At 44.4% G+C, this 14,716-nt stretch overlaps 1 protein-coding gene and 1 long non-coding RNA gene across 2 annotated transcripts in view; both read right to left on the bottom strand.

Moving 5' to 3' along the window:
• Positions 1–14,716, bottom strand: part of PIEZO2 (piezo type mechanosensitive ion channel component 2) — a 471,937-nt gene that overhangs the window by 342,635 nt on the left and 114,586 nt on the right.
• Positions 1,201–6,842, bottom strand: LOC125914841 (uncharacterized). The gene is made up of 3 exons (XR_007455459.1): positions 4,028–6,842; positions 1,797–1,948; positions 1,201–1,688 (listed from the first exon to the last, which is right to left on the bottom strand). It is a non-coding gene; the product is annotated as an uncharacterized LOC125914841 (long non-coding RNA).

Raw genomic sequence — 14,716 nt, 5'->3', positions numbered from 1 at the left:
ATTTCCTTGTTTCGGTCACCGCATTAGTGACAAATAGCTAGGCATCAGACACAGTGCTGGTGACATACTGGCACACGCCCTCTTCCTTCTTGCCTTGCGCTTTCCCTCTCCTTCCTCACCTCCTTCAGTTATTTTTCCCTCTTTTCCTTCATTCTGGTACACTGAAACCAACAAGGACAACAGAAACTTTTATTAACCTATGTTTATGTCTCAGTGTTGCAAATGTAATCAGTACTGTGGGCAGGAGGAAGGAAATGAGCCTTTGATGACTCTCTAGGGAGCTGGACTCCCACGGGGAGAGAAACGGAGGTCGAGGGGCCAAAATGGGCTGGACAGAATGACAGTGAACCTTATATCACAATAACCAGACAGATATGAACAGTGAAGGTATGGAAAATAAGAGCAAAGAAATAGGCACAGACAAGGCACAACGGGGACAACCTCTGTAGGTAGGTAGTTCATGAAGAACAGGCAACAAGGTAGGCATGAAAACAAGAGATCAGGTGACAAAGAAAGAGATATAAAAGTTGCATGTAAATTGACCCCTAGAAAGGGCAAAAGCAAAAGTGTGTAAAAACAGACACAGGGTATTAAAAAGATCACTTATAATTATAAAAACTGTATCCAGGTGTAGAGTATATTTTTCTTGGAGGCATATTCCCTTCCAGTTTTTATCAACATGCATGAAAGTTTTATGTATTTATTTAGCTTTTTCTTTTTAATTTTGCAGATGTGAAAAGTTCATCATTTCATGCTCAAAGCCTTTATGTTATTTCCTTCTCTCCTCAGTATTTATTTTTAATGAGGACACTCTGACCTGTCGATGTTTAAGCATAGAGTTGGGAAAGATGCTGGTGAGCAGAAGGGAGGGTCAGGGGCTCCCAGAGGGTTGGTGGAAGCCAGAAACAACCTTGGATGGAAGAATCGGTCACACAAAGCTGGGGCAAATTCTCACCAGCAAGCGGCATTCACACATCTAAATGGCTTTCCAGGTGATGAGACATGGAATTTAACTTTGAGATTTTTCAAAGGACAGAACTCAGGAAAGTTGCCGAAGTCATCAAGACACGTGTTTTCCTCTCTAAGGTCAAAACTTCCAAATGTCAAATGCTGGATTCCCTGGAAGCCAATGAGTTCCTTATCTGACCGGACGTGTTTAAGTAGAAACGGAGTGACCTGTTCATGGTAACTCAGGAAACCTCAGCTTTAACAAGAGAGTTCTTCCAGAGATAACCTCGAATGTCCCTTACGGTTCTGAAAACGGCGGTATTTTTAATACTCTGAGGAAGTGCAAATGACTTTCACTATAACACATTTCACTGCAAGTAGGTAATCTTTATTAAAGTATGAATGCTTTTTATTTACGTCCACTGGGATAATATAACATAATAATACCTATTTCAATCATTCCAGGGATGGAAACATGCTATACAATTTCACACCTATTTATTTTCTTAGTGTTTATGATAGTTGCATTGCATAATGATTCTTAAGTATAAATGAGATAGCATCACGTTGCCCAAACGAGTGCTCTTCCCTCTGCCTGGAACATTCTCCCTTAGGGTCTTCTCATCCTCCAGTTCAGACCTCTTTCTCTCAGCCCAGAAGGACTCTTGTACAAATCACCTCCTTAGGCATTATATTAGCTTCTTGTGGCTGCCATCAGGAAGCACTACAAACTGGGTGGCCTGAAACAACAGAAATGTTATTGCCTCACAGTTCTGGAGGCTGGAAGTCTGCAGTCAGACTGTCGGCTATACTCTCTCTAAAGGCTCTAGGGCAGAGTCCTCCCATACCTCTTCCAGCTTCTGGGGTGGCCAGCAACCCTGCGTTCATCGTCTTGCAGCCTCATCACTGCAATCTCTGTCTCAGTCATGACGTGGTACTGAGTTGTGTGCGTGTCCGTGCACATGTGTGTGCGTATACATCTCCATGTCTCGCTCTCTTCCTGTTAGGACACCACCAGTCATCTTGGATTAGGGCCCATCCCACTGCAATATGACCACATCTTAACTAGTAACATATGCAATGCCCCAGTTTCCAAATAAGGTCACATCCTGAGGTGCTAGGGGTTAGGATGCCATCATATCTTTCTGAGACACAATTCAGTCTGTAACAGTTATCTTTAATATAACATGTCACAAGTGAATCTCTTAATTCCATCCCAAAATGCTTCCCCACCTTTTTATTTCATGTCAGTAAATATCACTATAATCCATCTAGTTGATCAATGCAAAAGCGTGGGAGAAATTCTGGATGTTTCTGCTTCCACCATACTCCACATCCAATCCTTCAGCGACACCTGCTGAGTTACCTCCCAGCAGTCCACTAATCCATCCCCTCCCCCATCTCCACTGACAGTGAGCCCAAGCTGCCACCACCTCTGTCCTGGACCATGGAAAGCAACAGCCTTCTAAGGAGTCTCCCTGGTACCCCTTTCACTCCCTTATCATGTATTTTTGATGGAGGTCTTGTAAAGATGTAGATCTTCTCACATAATCACTAGTAGGGGATTTTTAAGTATAAAACCCTTTATTTAAGACTTCCACAACACTGAGAATGAAATTAAAATCCCTACCAAGACCTACAAGATCCCCAGTGACAACCCTCCCACACTGTTCTTACACTGTTCTCCATCATCCACATGGGCTTCCTTTCACATCACAGGAACAGGTAAGCCTTTTACCAACTGAGTGTTTTTGCACTTCCTGGGTGGTAAATTCATCCAGACCGTCAGCATGACTGGATATTTTCCCTCCCTAAAGTTTCAATCTAAATGTCCCATCTTCTAAGGGGCCTTCCTTGTCTTGTCACACCAAGACATTGTTTGGGCTTCTCTCCTGGCCTTGTAGCAATGTTTGGTATCGGTGCCCTTGCCATGCCTCAAACTGGTCAGAATGCCCTACATCCTTGCCCCTATACACACAAATGAACAATAAATGCTGGTTTTTGTATATCAGTGGGATACTGGGATTGTGTGTTATGCAGCACAAGTTGACTTACACACTTTCTATCTCACTATCCTGCTTACTTTCTTCATAGCACTAATTACAACCTATAATAGAATTCTGTACTTGATCACCTCCTTGTTGATTAGCTCTCCTTAGACAGTAAATCCATGAAGACACAAGTCGTCTCAGCCCCAACGCTGTGCACACGAAGTGCTTTGTAGAATGCATGCAGGAACTCTCTTTGGGACTGATTTTATTTAGTCTTTATTTGATCCAATATTGTACTCTCTTTAAAAAAAAATGCTTTCTATGAAACAAATTAGACACTTCGGCTTCAATTTCCTAATTCTCAAAATGTGGGATTTGGAGATTGGCTTAAAACAAAACAACTCTTCTCTCCGCAAGGAAAGACAACACAGAACAGACCACTTTCAAAAAGATTAGATGTGACTTTTAATTATATCTTATGCCATTTCATGGCTTTTAATACTTGTCCGCAGTCCTCTACTGTCTGATGGGCTCCATTAACATCTTAAAATCACCACCAGAGCTCTAGGGTTCCAACGCTCCAGACGATTCAACAGTGTTCAACCAGGCATTTCCCACGGTAATATTTCTGCTTAGCCTAAACTGAATTGGCACTTGGGGTACAATTATTTCCCATCATTGGTTCAAGCCAAAACGAAATGCAAAATTAGGTATTTCTAATTTTCACATTTGCATATGAGCTGTTTTCCTGTCTATGCCTGGCACTAATGAATTACTGTATTTTTTCTGGAAAAATTAACTCTCCTAGCTCTTGGGGTTGTGGACAAAATCATGGCAGGCAGCTGGTGTCCAAACTTCCCAATAATTGCAGAGTAGTGTTTTGAAAATATTAAAATCACAGGTCTCTAGCAATTTTCTAACCGCTAAATGTAAGTTGGGAATAAGGGACAGGCAAACTCATAGTTTCTATTTCACAAAGTGAGCCCTGTCTTTTTAAACACTTAACGGTCTCATTACGATCATCCTTTCTTAAAGCCTGAGGCCTCACGGGTAGCTTTAAGAATACGTGAAATTCCCAAGTTACTAACCTGCTACTGTATTCTTCTGTCTTACGCTTTGAGTTATTTTCTTATGAGCCTTCAAACCCAAAACCAGAAGAAACAAACTGACATGAACCCTAATGGAAAACAAAGAAGTGTGTGAGGTGAAAAGGTAAGAGAGCAGACAGGGATTAAAACCATTTCATTACCTGAGGTGGAGATAGTGGCCTAACCCAGGAGCACCGACCGACATGGGTCCACCATAGGCAACAGGGTGTCTGGGCTAGGCAGAAAAACCCCAACCCCACTGAGGGGTCTACAGGGATCTTCTGGTTCATAAAAGAGGAAACTCCAACCATCTCCACCTGTCCCCAAACCACACCATCTCAACCAGCTCACATGTCACAACCCGGAGGTGCTGGTCACAGGGGCCGGGGAGATGGGCAGTACCCTCCTGGAAAGACTCAAGCTGGTTTTTCATAGAGTGAAATGGAACGTGATGTCACTTCCCATTTCTTGGTCTCCTTTGCTTTGGAGGAAACACTTCCTGTCCCCTTCAACGAACGCATCACATGGCAAGCAGTCCACGCGGTCTGGGTGTTTCTGAAAGAAGGTCTCGTCTCCTCCTCCACGCCACACAGAGTTCGACGTGCGTGTCTTCATGGTGGCGGGGTTGGGAACGTGGGCTGAGCTTCTGTGCGGAAGCTAACGCTCCACCCTCTGATGGCTTTCTGCCTCCATCTTGTATTCCCTTGAGGATGAGACACAGCGGCTTGAAAACCCCTGCATGGGGCACCTGGGGATCTTCTTTCCCTCAGCTCTCATTATCTAGTTCACGCAAAACTGTTGGTGGAATAAATGAGAAACGTGTGTCCTTTCCATCCGTGCCTTCATTAGCTCATTCTACTCAGCACGTGCACTTGAACACCTCCAGGGTGCCAGGCATTTTTCTAGAACTGGGGACTACAGACATAAGTGAGGGAAATGCCCGGCCCTGACGTGGCTCCATTCTTCTTGATAATTTTTTTAAAGAAATTTTTAATGTTTATTTATTTTTGAGAGACAGAGACAGACAGAGCACGAGTGGGAGAGGGGCAGGGAGGGAGAGAGGGAGACACAGAATCCGAAGCAGGCTCCAGGCTCCGAGGTGTCAGCACAGAGCCCGACGTGGGGCTGGAACTCACGAACTGCGAGATCATGACCTGAGCCGAAGTCGGACACTTAACTGACTGAGCCACCCAGGCGCCCCCTCCATTCTTCTCGATCTTAATAGGACTGTCCAGGTGCCCGGTGTTCCTGGCAGCATCCTTTGGCTTTCCCTTCTTCTAGCTGTTCCTCAGTCACCCCAGCAGGGCCTCCAGCATGAGGCAGGTGAGCAGGAGAGCAGCTCATGAGCAAACCCCATGCATTCACCCTGTGTTCGCAATTTCCTCCAGTTGCCAGGTTTGAAGTGCTCTGTGACCTGTCTCTACCAGGGCTCACTTCGGCAAGCGGGCTGGTTGCGTGAAAGCGGGCGACGGAGGGAGGGCGCTTACAATTGGAGAGATGCTGTCAACCCTTCCAAGTTCCCGGGTCGCTAGAGGTGTGGCCTTCTGCCCACGCAGGGTCACATGCAGCGACACAGCACGCTGGCCGCTCAGATCTGGCCTTTGGACAGGGTGCGACGGTAGCGGCCTCTGCAAGGAAACCGCTCAGTTCTGGTTCTGAGAAACAAATATGAAACTCTTAAAAAATTAAATACAGAGTGTTGATGGGGGTGGGGGGGGCGCTGGCTGGGATGAGCACTGGGTGCTGCAGGTAAGTGACAAATCTCCTCCTGAAAGCCGAGACTACACCGAATGCTAGCTAACTTGACAAGGAAGAAAATAAAAAAGAAATAAAATAAAACAACCAACCATGCTTGAAGTGAAGTCAGTAAAGAGCAATCTGGCGTGTCAGGCAGGTTTGGGCTGTCTCCATCCGCTCAGGCTGCCATGACAAAGTATGGCACACCAGGGGCCTGGTCTACTTGTCTTCTCACAATAAACATGGGGGCTAGAAGTTCAGAATCATGGCGTTGGCACGGTTGCTCTGGAGGCTTCTCTCCTTGGCTTACAGACGGCCACCTTCTTGCGGTATCCTCAGAGCGATGTGTGACATCCTCTGCGTGAGCAACAGCTCCGGTCTCTTCCTCCTCTTGTGAAAGCAGTCCTACTGGGTTAGGACCCCCCTTATGACCTCATGCGACCCTAATCACCTCTACAGAGGACCTAACCCCCCGTACGGTTGCAGTGGGGACTATAGCTTCAACATACCAATTTCAGGGGACACAAGTCAGTCTGTAACAACCGCATAACACTGGGACCTTACACGCGGATGGAATTCTGGACCTTTACAGTACACAATTCTGTTTAATTATATGAATGAAAATATCTGTACTTGGCTGGGAAATAAAAGTAAAAAAGGATGGGGGAGAGGTAAAGAAGGAGGGCTGAAAGGAGAAAAAAAATGAAGATTTAAGGGTTTTTTAAAAATAACATTTACAGTATGTGATTTTTGCCATACAGTTGGACATGGAACACATCCACCGTGCACAAAGTGGAACTCAACTTGTCACGGAAGTTCTGCAAGCATCCTCTCATTGGGGGTTACTGTCATGAGTAGCAACGTACTCAATGCCAAACTGCCTCTGTTCACATCTCAGCTCCTACAGTCAAAAGTGGTGAGCCCTGGGGCACCAGGGTGGCTCAGGTGGTTAAGCATCTGACTTTGGCTCAGGTCATGATCTCAAGGTCCGTGAGTTCGAGGCCCATGTCGGGCTCTGTGCTGACAGCTTGGAGCCTGGAGCCTGCTTCGGATTCTGTGTCTCCCTCTCTCTCTCTCTCTCTCTGCCCCTCCCTTGCTTGTTCTGTGTCTCTCTCTCTCTCTCAAAAATAAACATTAAAACAATTTTTTAAAAGAGTGGTGAGCCCTTACACTACCTCTGCCCTCTGTCCTCCTCGGTAAATAAAGAAGATGACCAAAATATCTCCCTCATCTTTCGGTTATACTAAAATATGTAACACGCTTGAAACAGTGTCTTTAAATAGTAAGTCATGAATATATGTGTCTTATGACTTTTGATCCTCACAAATCCTATGTGAGGTAAAAAGGAAGATATCTGTATTTGTTGTCTTACAGGAAATATTTGGGGTTTGCATGGATTGCCCAGGGATGCACCACAAGTTCCTGGTGGGGCCAGGAACTCAGGTCTGAACTCCAAGTGCTCTTCTGAGTACAGGGCGAACTTGGAAAGAGACAGTGGGCTTCCAGGGACCAGGAGGAACGCCAGGGATCTTATTGCATTATCCCCATTATCCAGGGGATCGTATCCTGGCAGAACTCAGGGAACTCTGTTCCTCTCTCCACCCCAGAGGAGTGTCACATTTTGTGCCTTCCTGGAATCAGAAGACTCTGTTTTTGACCAACATTTCCTGAATGCCTGGCCCCAAGTAAGACCGTGAAGACACAGAACGAAGCCACATCCTTTAAACAGATCAGAGCCTTCAAGGACAACTGTGTGGCAAATGAGAACATCCCCGTAATTTACTTTCCCCCTGTGCGGTGGCTGGGGAGGATTTAGCTGGCCCCGCTGAATACTGCACAACTATCGCTGAGCCAATAAGGGCAAAAGAAGGAGCTTGGCCTACCTCTGCAGATTTTCCACTCTGAGTTCCACTCAGAGAAGGAACAGCATCAAGCCTCAGGAGCCACCAGTCCCTTCTGGGGCCCCCCTTTTTGGAGCTACTCTGCACAGACACAAGTAGGAAGTGATGTCCTTCCCAATTCTTGCCAACTGGTTGCTGGTTGAGACCAAGAGAATGCGTTGTCTCCAAGCTTACACGGACCCATCTGCTGTTCCACCGGGGTGCTCAGGATAGTTCCTTCTTTATGAACATGATTTTGAGTTGTGCTAGAAGCCATTGCTAATACCCAAGGCCACCAAAGATATGAGGAAGTAGTTAGTCTGGAGCTGTTCTGGGTGATTGTCTTTATTTTCTTTCACACATTATGCTGATTTTTATTAAATTTTTTTAATGTTTTTATTTATTTTTGAGACAGAGAGAGACAGAGCATGAGCAGGGGAGGGGCAGAGAGACAGGGAGACACAGAATCCAAAGCAGGCTCCAGGCTCTGAGCTGTCAGCACAGAGCCCGATGTGGGACTCGAACTCACAGACTGTGAGATCGTGACCTGAGCCAAAGTCGGATGCTCAACCGACTGAGCCACCCAGGCACCCCTGATTTTTATTAATATTTTGAAACCCGGGTTGCATTTAGAGTCTGTTGCAGAACTAAACAAAGTAGACAAAGTGTACCAGGATTGAAACAATGTTTCTGCTCACCTCCCTGCTTTCAGCCTGGTCTCACTCTTCAAAAAGAAAAAAAAAAAATAACGTTTATTTATTTTTGAGAGAGAGAGAGAGAGAAAGAAAGAGAGGGCACGAACAGAGGAGGGGGCAGAGAGACAGAGAGGGAGACACAGAATCCGAAGCAGGCTCCAGGCTCTGAGCTGTCAGCACAGAGCCCGACACTGGGCTCAAACTCACAAAGCACAAGATCATGACCTGAGCTGAAGTCGGATGCTCAGCCAGCTGAGTCACCCAGGTGCCCCGTGCCCGGTCTCATTCTTATCCATAAACAGAAAGTTCACCATTCTGCTCCCTTACTTAGAACCCTTCCATGGCTTGCTGATGCCTCAGATAGCTCCAAGCTCCTGGACAAAATCTGTGACCTGATCTCATCCACATTTCCATCTTCTAGGACTCCTTGTCTTGAATCTACTAACAAACAGTAAAGATAAACTAAGGGCAAGGCACCAATGTATCTGCATTCTGTTCTCCATGCTATTGCCTGAACTCCTTGTGGACTGAACTCCACATACCAAACTACCTCATGGCTTCTCGGGGCTTCTCCCTCTGTCCAGAGCGCCCCCCATTGTCCCTCGCCCATTCAACTTTGTTCATCCTTCTCCTGAATTCCCAAAGGCTCAAATGTCTAACTTCTATCTCCCCAACCTCCTCTTCAAAAATTCTACTGCTTTACTTTGTATCAGGTATTCAATTAATTCCTGATGTATGTGTCTTCCCAACTAACCTGTAAATGGTTTAAGACACAGACCCACATCATGTTCAGCTGTGTATGTTCAGCCCCCAGACAGGATGAGGGGCAAAGAGGCATTTGCTAAACGTGTGTGGAACTGAATCATGAAGAAGGAAGGAGAAAGAAAGAAAGAAAGAAAGAAAGAAAGAAAGAAAGAAAGAAAGAAAGAAAGCAAGCCCACTGCCCTGGAAAGAACCAAATGTAAGTAGCTATGGCAGACTTGAACTGGTGTGAACCCCTTCCAAGTTCTACACAGGACTCAGGCTTACTGGATTTGACTCTGCTGGAGAGCATCTTACAAACTCTGTTGTGACACAAGACCATCGCAAAGGAAGTATCACCGAGTAGTCAACTGCTCAACTGTGTGAAAAGGGATGTGAGCTCAGCCACACTTTTATGATGGAGATTCAGGCAAACTGAAGGAAGTGTCAGAATTCACAGTGGGTTGGCACGGTGTCTGAACAGCCCCCAGAGTGTGGGTAAAACTTGGAGAGATGAAAACGAACAGCATTTGAGATGAAAGAACAGAAGGAGCTAACTGTGAACCCTGACCTCTGAGCGCCTGTCTAGGTAGGACCCTGCTCTGTCGAACGTACGCTTGAATAAATGAGGGGCTGCTCCAACTGGTCAACTGAATACCACAGGGACCACTGGGCCACTGCAAATGGTCCCGTTGGGGAGCTCTGGTAATAAAGCTCAAGAGGTTAAAAAAAATCACATTGGCAGTGAAATAGGAAATATCACTTAAAATTTAATTTTCAAAATAATCTAAGCCTGGCATGAGAGTCATACCTAAAAATCTTCTGGAACAATCTTCAACTTCATATCTTCTTTGCCTCGTTTTCTTCAGAAACCATGGTCGGTACCATTTTAAAAACTAAAAACTGGAGAAAATTTAATTTAAACATCTGTCTTAGGTAATTGGTTGATGGACAAATGCAAGTTCAGTGGGGCTTAAGTTCCATTTGGGGTATACTTTCACAATTATGCTGTACAAACAAACGTAAAAATCATTAACATTAACTGAAAATAGCCATTCGCTGTAACTCCAGGTCTAATAGTGATCCTGATATATCACTAAGAGTTTCAGTTCAATACTGGAGTTTCAGTTTATGACTTGGTAAGTGGTTTTTCCATTTAAGAGGTTTTTATTTTGTTTTGTTTTAACAGCAGAACAGACTTAAAAATAATTGTTACGTAGGCTAAAAGAGTTTTACTAAAATAAGGCCTTTTTCGATAAATTCTTCAAAAACCCTATCCGAGAAGGACGCCACAGAAACAGGAGATTTGCCGTTTATGGTTAGTTGGGTCCCTATGTTTACACAAAGGCTGTCACAGAAGGGCGAGCACTGGGCACTTCTGTTTATAGATCGGATGCTCACATTCATATTTATGGGTGGTGGCACCAGGAGCTGTAACTTCTAGAAATTCCAGTTGGTATTCCACTTTCAGAACCAAATGCCAGGAAAGAACTCAGGCTTTGCTGCACTGGGGCATCTTACGGAGGGAAGTAGCATCATGGACGTGTGATGGCACAGTCATTGAGGGTTTTCCGTAATGTTTCCTGAGACGACGTGTGACAAAGTGGAGCCAGACCACCAAGTCTGCCATTTTAGACACCTGTGTTTCCTTGGATAGATCCTCAAATATTCTGGAGAGTGGTGGAACTGACAGTCTGGGCAGTTCTGAATAATACGTGGCCACCCAGAGTCGGCCAGGGGGCTGAGATCATCAGTCTTGGTCTTTCCCGCACTTGGTACTTTATCAGAAGACCTACCAGTTCATCTCCTCAGCAAATATTCAAGCGCCCTCCTTCCAAAGACCACATTCAGTGTCACAGGAGCAGAGTTGGGGGAAGAAAAAAAACAACTAGCTGTGCTGGCAGAGCATATTTTACCTTGCATCTAGAGCACCATGGATTATAAGCTGCATCGCCAATTGCTTAAATAACAACCGGGGGAACATCACGCTACGATTTTACGAATTTACAATGGAATAAGATTACCAGGAGATTACATGAAATGCTCACGATCACAGTTCAAATGTAATCGAGGCTTTCTTCATACTCCACTTGAAAATGTATCTGAATCCGGCCCCCATGGCAACACTGCTGGGCAGATTCCCTGCCAACTCAAACACAGCACATCCAAAAGGAAACTCTTGGTTTTTCCTCCACCGACTCCGCCCTACCCTACCTTCGTTTCAGCTAACTCGAACCACCACCCAGCCAGTTGCTAAAACTTGAAACCCAGGACTTTTCCTTAATCCTCCCCCCCTCAACACGTCCCATATCAAATGCATCAGCAAGTCACACTGCTTTTTCCTCCCAAATGGATTGTGGATGTCTGCCCTTCACTGCTGCTGCCAGTCACATCGGCCCCGCCCCCTGCTGCATTACATCTCTCTTCCCACTCTGGCCTCAGGTGGATTGTTTTCTCCTCGTCGAGCTGTAATTGACATACAGTATCCGTTCCAGGTACACAACGTACTGATGAGATAGATGCATACATATTGTGAGATGAGCAAAATATGTTTAGTTAACATCCATCACCTGGCATAGTTATAATCTTTAAAACGGCAAATAAGACCACACCATTCTCCTGCTTAAAACCCGTTAATGGTTCTCCACTGCACTTGGAACATCTAAATTCTTGGCCAGCGCCTACACGACACTGCTCATCTGTCAGAGATGCCCTTGGCATCTCTCACTCCTGTTGGTGCCAGACACTCTGCCCTCCTTCTGTTCCTCAGCAGGCCAACAGGCGTATACAGTTCTCTCCGCCCCAGGGACCCCCTCTGTGTCCCCACCTCTGCCCCATTCTTCACTTGGCTGGCTTTTCATCCTTCACCAGAGATGCCTAACCAGACCCTCTAATGAAGGTGGACCTTTCCATCATCTGTCTCCTCTCTCACATCACCATCCTCATTTTCTTCACAGCGCTGAACCCAATTAGTAACTACATCGCTGTCACTGTCCTTGGTTATTGTCTGTTCCTCTCGCTGGGCAAGCTGTACGATTGGATCTGAACAACCTTAATTAGCCTGAATATGTTTTATCTCTTCTGAAAATTTTGGTGATTTTTACCGCCTTTAAGAAATATAAGAAGGCAACGCTCTGCCTACACGCCTTTCAATGTCAATGCTTCTCAAACTATGCTATTTCTATGCTATTTGTAAAGAATTTTAAATGACAAGTTACCACCCAAAATTTCAGCCAAGAAACCAAGCCCTGTTTGGTGCTTTAATGTACATGAATTCAAGTAAGGTGCCAAGCGTCTGAATAGATACTCACTGCCCTTGGTCAAGTCCACAGGTTTGATGAAATAGAGACTACAAGCCAATTTGCTCCTCCATTCTGAGATATTCCATCATTTTCAAAATTCCAAAATAAAGGAGAAAATGTATCCAGGAATCAAGAAAATACAGCACTTCTTCTTAGTATTCTCTATAACACTTCCTTTGATTTTGGGACCGCCTTTCATTTCTTATCTAGAAATATTTCTTTGTACTTCTTGAGTTCAACCCCTCAGTTTGTGATGAGAAAATAGAGGCCCAAGACTGGACAACTGCTCAGTATAATTGGGAGTGCCTGCTATCAGTTAGAAAGCTCTGGCATTTATTCACCTGATATCTTCATCAAGTTTTACTTCTGTCCTAGTTTCTGAAAGTCAAACACAATGCCAGCTTAGCTCACTCTCCAGTGAAGAGCTAGAAACTCTGGTCTCCTCTGGGTCTGTGGTGAGGACTCACTTGTGGATTTTGTGCAAGACCTCATCCACAGGGGGCACATTCAAGATGACTCACTGATTCAGACTGTAAAGTATGCCCATTAAGATGAGCATCTAGAAAAAAGGTATGATTTCACTAAAAAATCATATTTTTTATTAACTTGGGTTTTGTTCTAGTTACTCTGCAAAATGCATCTATACTTTTAGCAGGATTTCAGAGTCAATAGACCATTTCAAGGTGATAAAATCTTGTTTTGGTAATTTTTTAATTGGCCCATCAGGATCTTGAGTAAGCTTACTTTTTGTCTTTAAGAAAATAAATTTCACACATCACGGTTTTTAAAATTATATTCCACTCTTAATTCTCAGATTTTATATCAGAAAAAAAAAACATTTGGTGAAGACTCCTAGAAGTTTTTTAATTGGCCTAGTCATTTCTTAAAGCAGCTGAATTTTACAACTCTGAAACTCATATTATTTTGACATTTTAATAATCTTTACAAAGGTGATATTCAAATTGGACTATTTTTATATTTTTCTAATTTTTCCGGGAAGAATATTCAAGTTACTTAACCACCAGTCTGACCTAAACACCAACTACTTAGAACTATGCTAGTTTTATCAGTGGGAAAGGATTCTGTGGGGGGGAGGGGGGGAGGCGGGGGCGGTCTTCTGATGAGCTGGATGTAACCCTCTAGATGCTATAGCATAAGGTGATCTTATGGTCCTGGAGGAAGAGTTGAGAGCTGGGGCATCTGGGCACTGGAGTCGAGGCTCAGGGAAGTGGCTATTTATTAACCAATTGGATATATTTTAGTATTCTATATTCCACTTGGCTGCACAAGTGCATGCCAGCTGAATATCATCCCAACCCTTTATATTCACCAACACCTCTTCAAGATCTGAGGCAAAACTCTCTATGTCTCTTTCACTCTCTCTCTCTCTCTCTCTCTCTCTCACACACACACACACACACACACACACACACACACACACGCTCTCTCCCACAGCTGATTCTAATGATGATTATGACAATAATAATGAGAACTAACATGTCTGAGGGCCTGTCACGTGCCAGAAATACTTGATATTAATTACTTTATTTAATTTGAACAAGAAACTGATGAAGTGAAAAAAGCCTTTGTGAATGGCAGGAATTTAAAACCCCAGTGAATACACCAGCAGAGAGTCCTCGGTTCCGACATTGATTTTCAGGTCTCCAGTATGGTCTGAAGGATTGAGGACTACATTTGAAACAAACAAAGCTCAGGGGTCTCTTAACTAGGCCACAGAGATTTCTGCAAAGGAATCAACGACACTGACACCGTTAGTGGCCATTCATTTCCGTGTCTGCAGACAGAAGGTAATAGCATCTGCCCATTATAGCCTTCCCTCAGCTGGGAATAAAGACTCTCTGAGTCTCAGCCCCTGCTCTCTTAGTACAGAGAGCTATTCTGGGACTGCCCTAGAGCGAGCATAAATACTTTAGCCACTCTGGCTGCATATGCACAAGAAAGAGGAATTCTAGGTCCTGAGCCCCTTCCAGTCCAGGGCAGTGCTCAACTCACAGTCCAGGAAGATAAGGAATGAGGATACAAGTGACCAGTGACCAGCCACTCCTCTTCCAACTGGTCGGATATGGACAAGTGGGGAAATAATGATAGCTAACACCTGGTAAGCCTCCATTCTGAGCCTGACACATTATGTCATTGAATGCCGTCTACAACATGGAGGCGGGCACTATTCTTTTTTTTTTTTTAATTGAAATATAATTGACATACAATATCCTATTAATTTCAAGTGTACTTAGGAGTGGTTCAGTATTTTTATGTTACAAAATGATCCCTCATGATAACTCTAGTTACTGTCACCATACAAAATCATTACAA

This window comes from Panthera uncia, assembly GCF_023721935.1.
Source record: "Panthera uncia isolate 11264 chromosome D3 unlocalized genomic scaffold, Puncia_PCG_1.0 HiC_scaffold_8, whole genome shotgun sequence".
Lineage (NCBI taxonomy): Eukaryota > Metazoa > Chordata > Mammalia > Carnivora > Felidae > Panthera > Panthera uncia.
The sequence above is the reverse complement of the archived record's forward strand: the minus strand, read 5'-3'. Positions and strand labels throughout refer to the sequence as shown.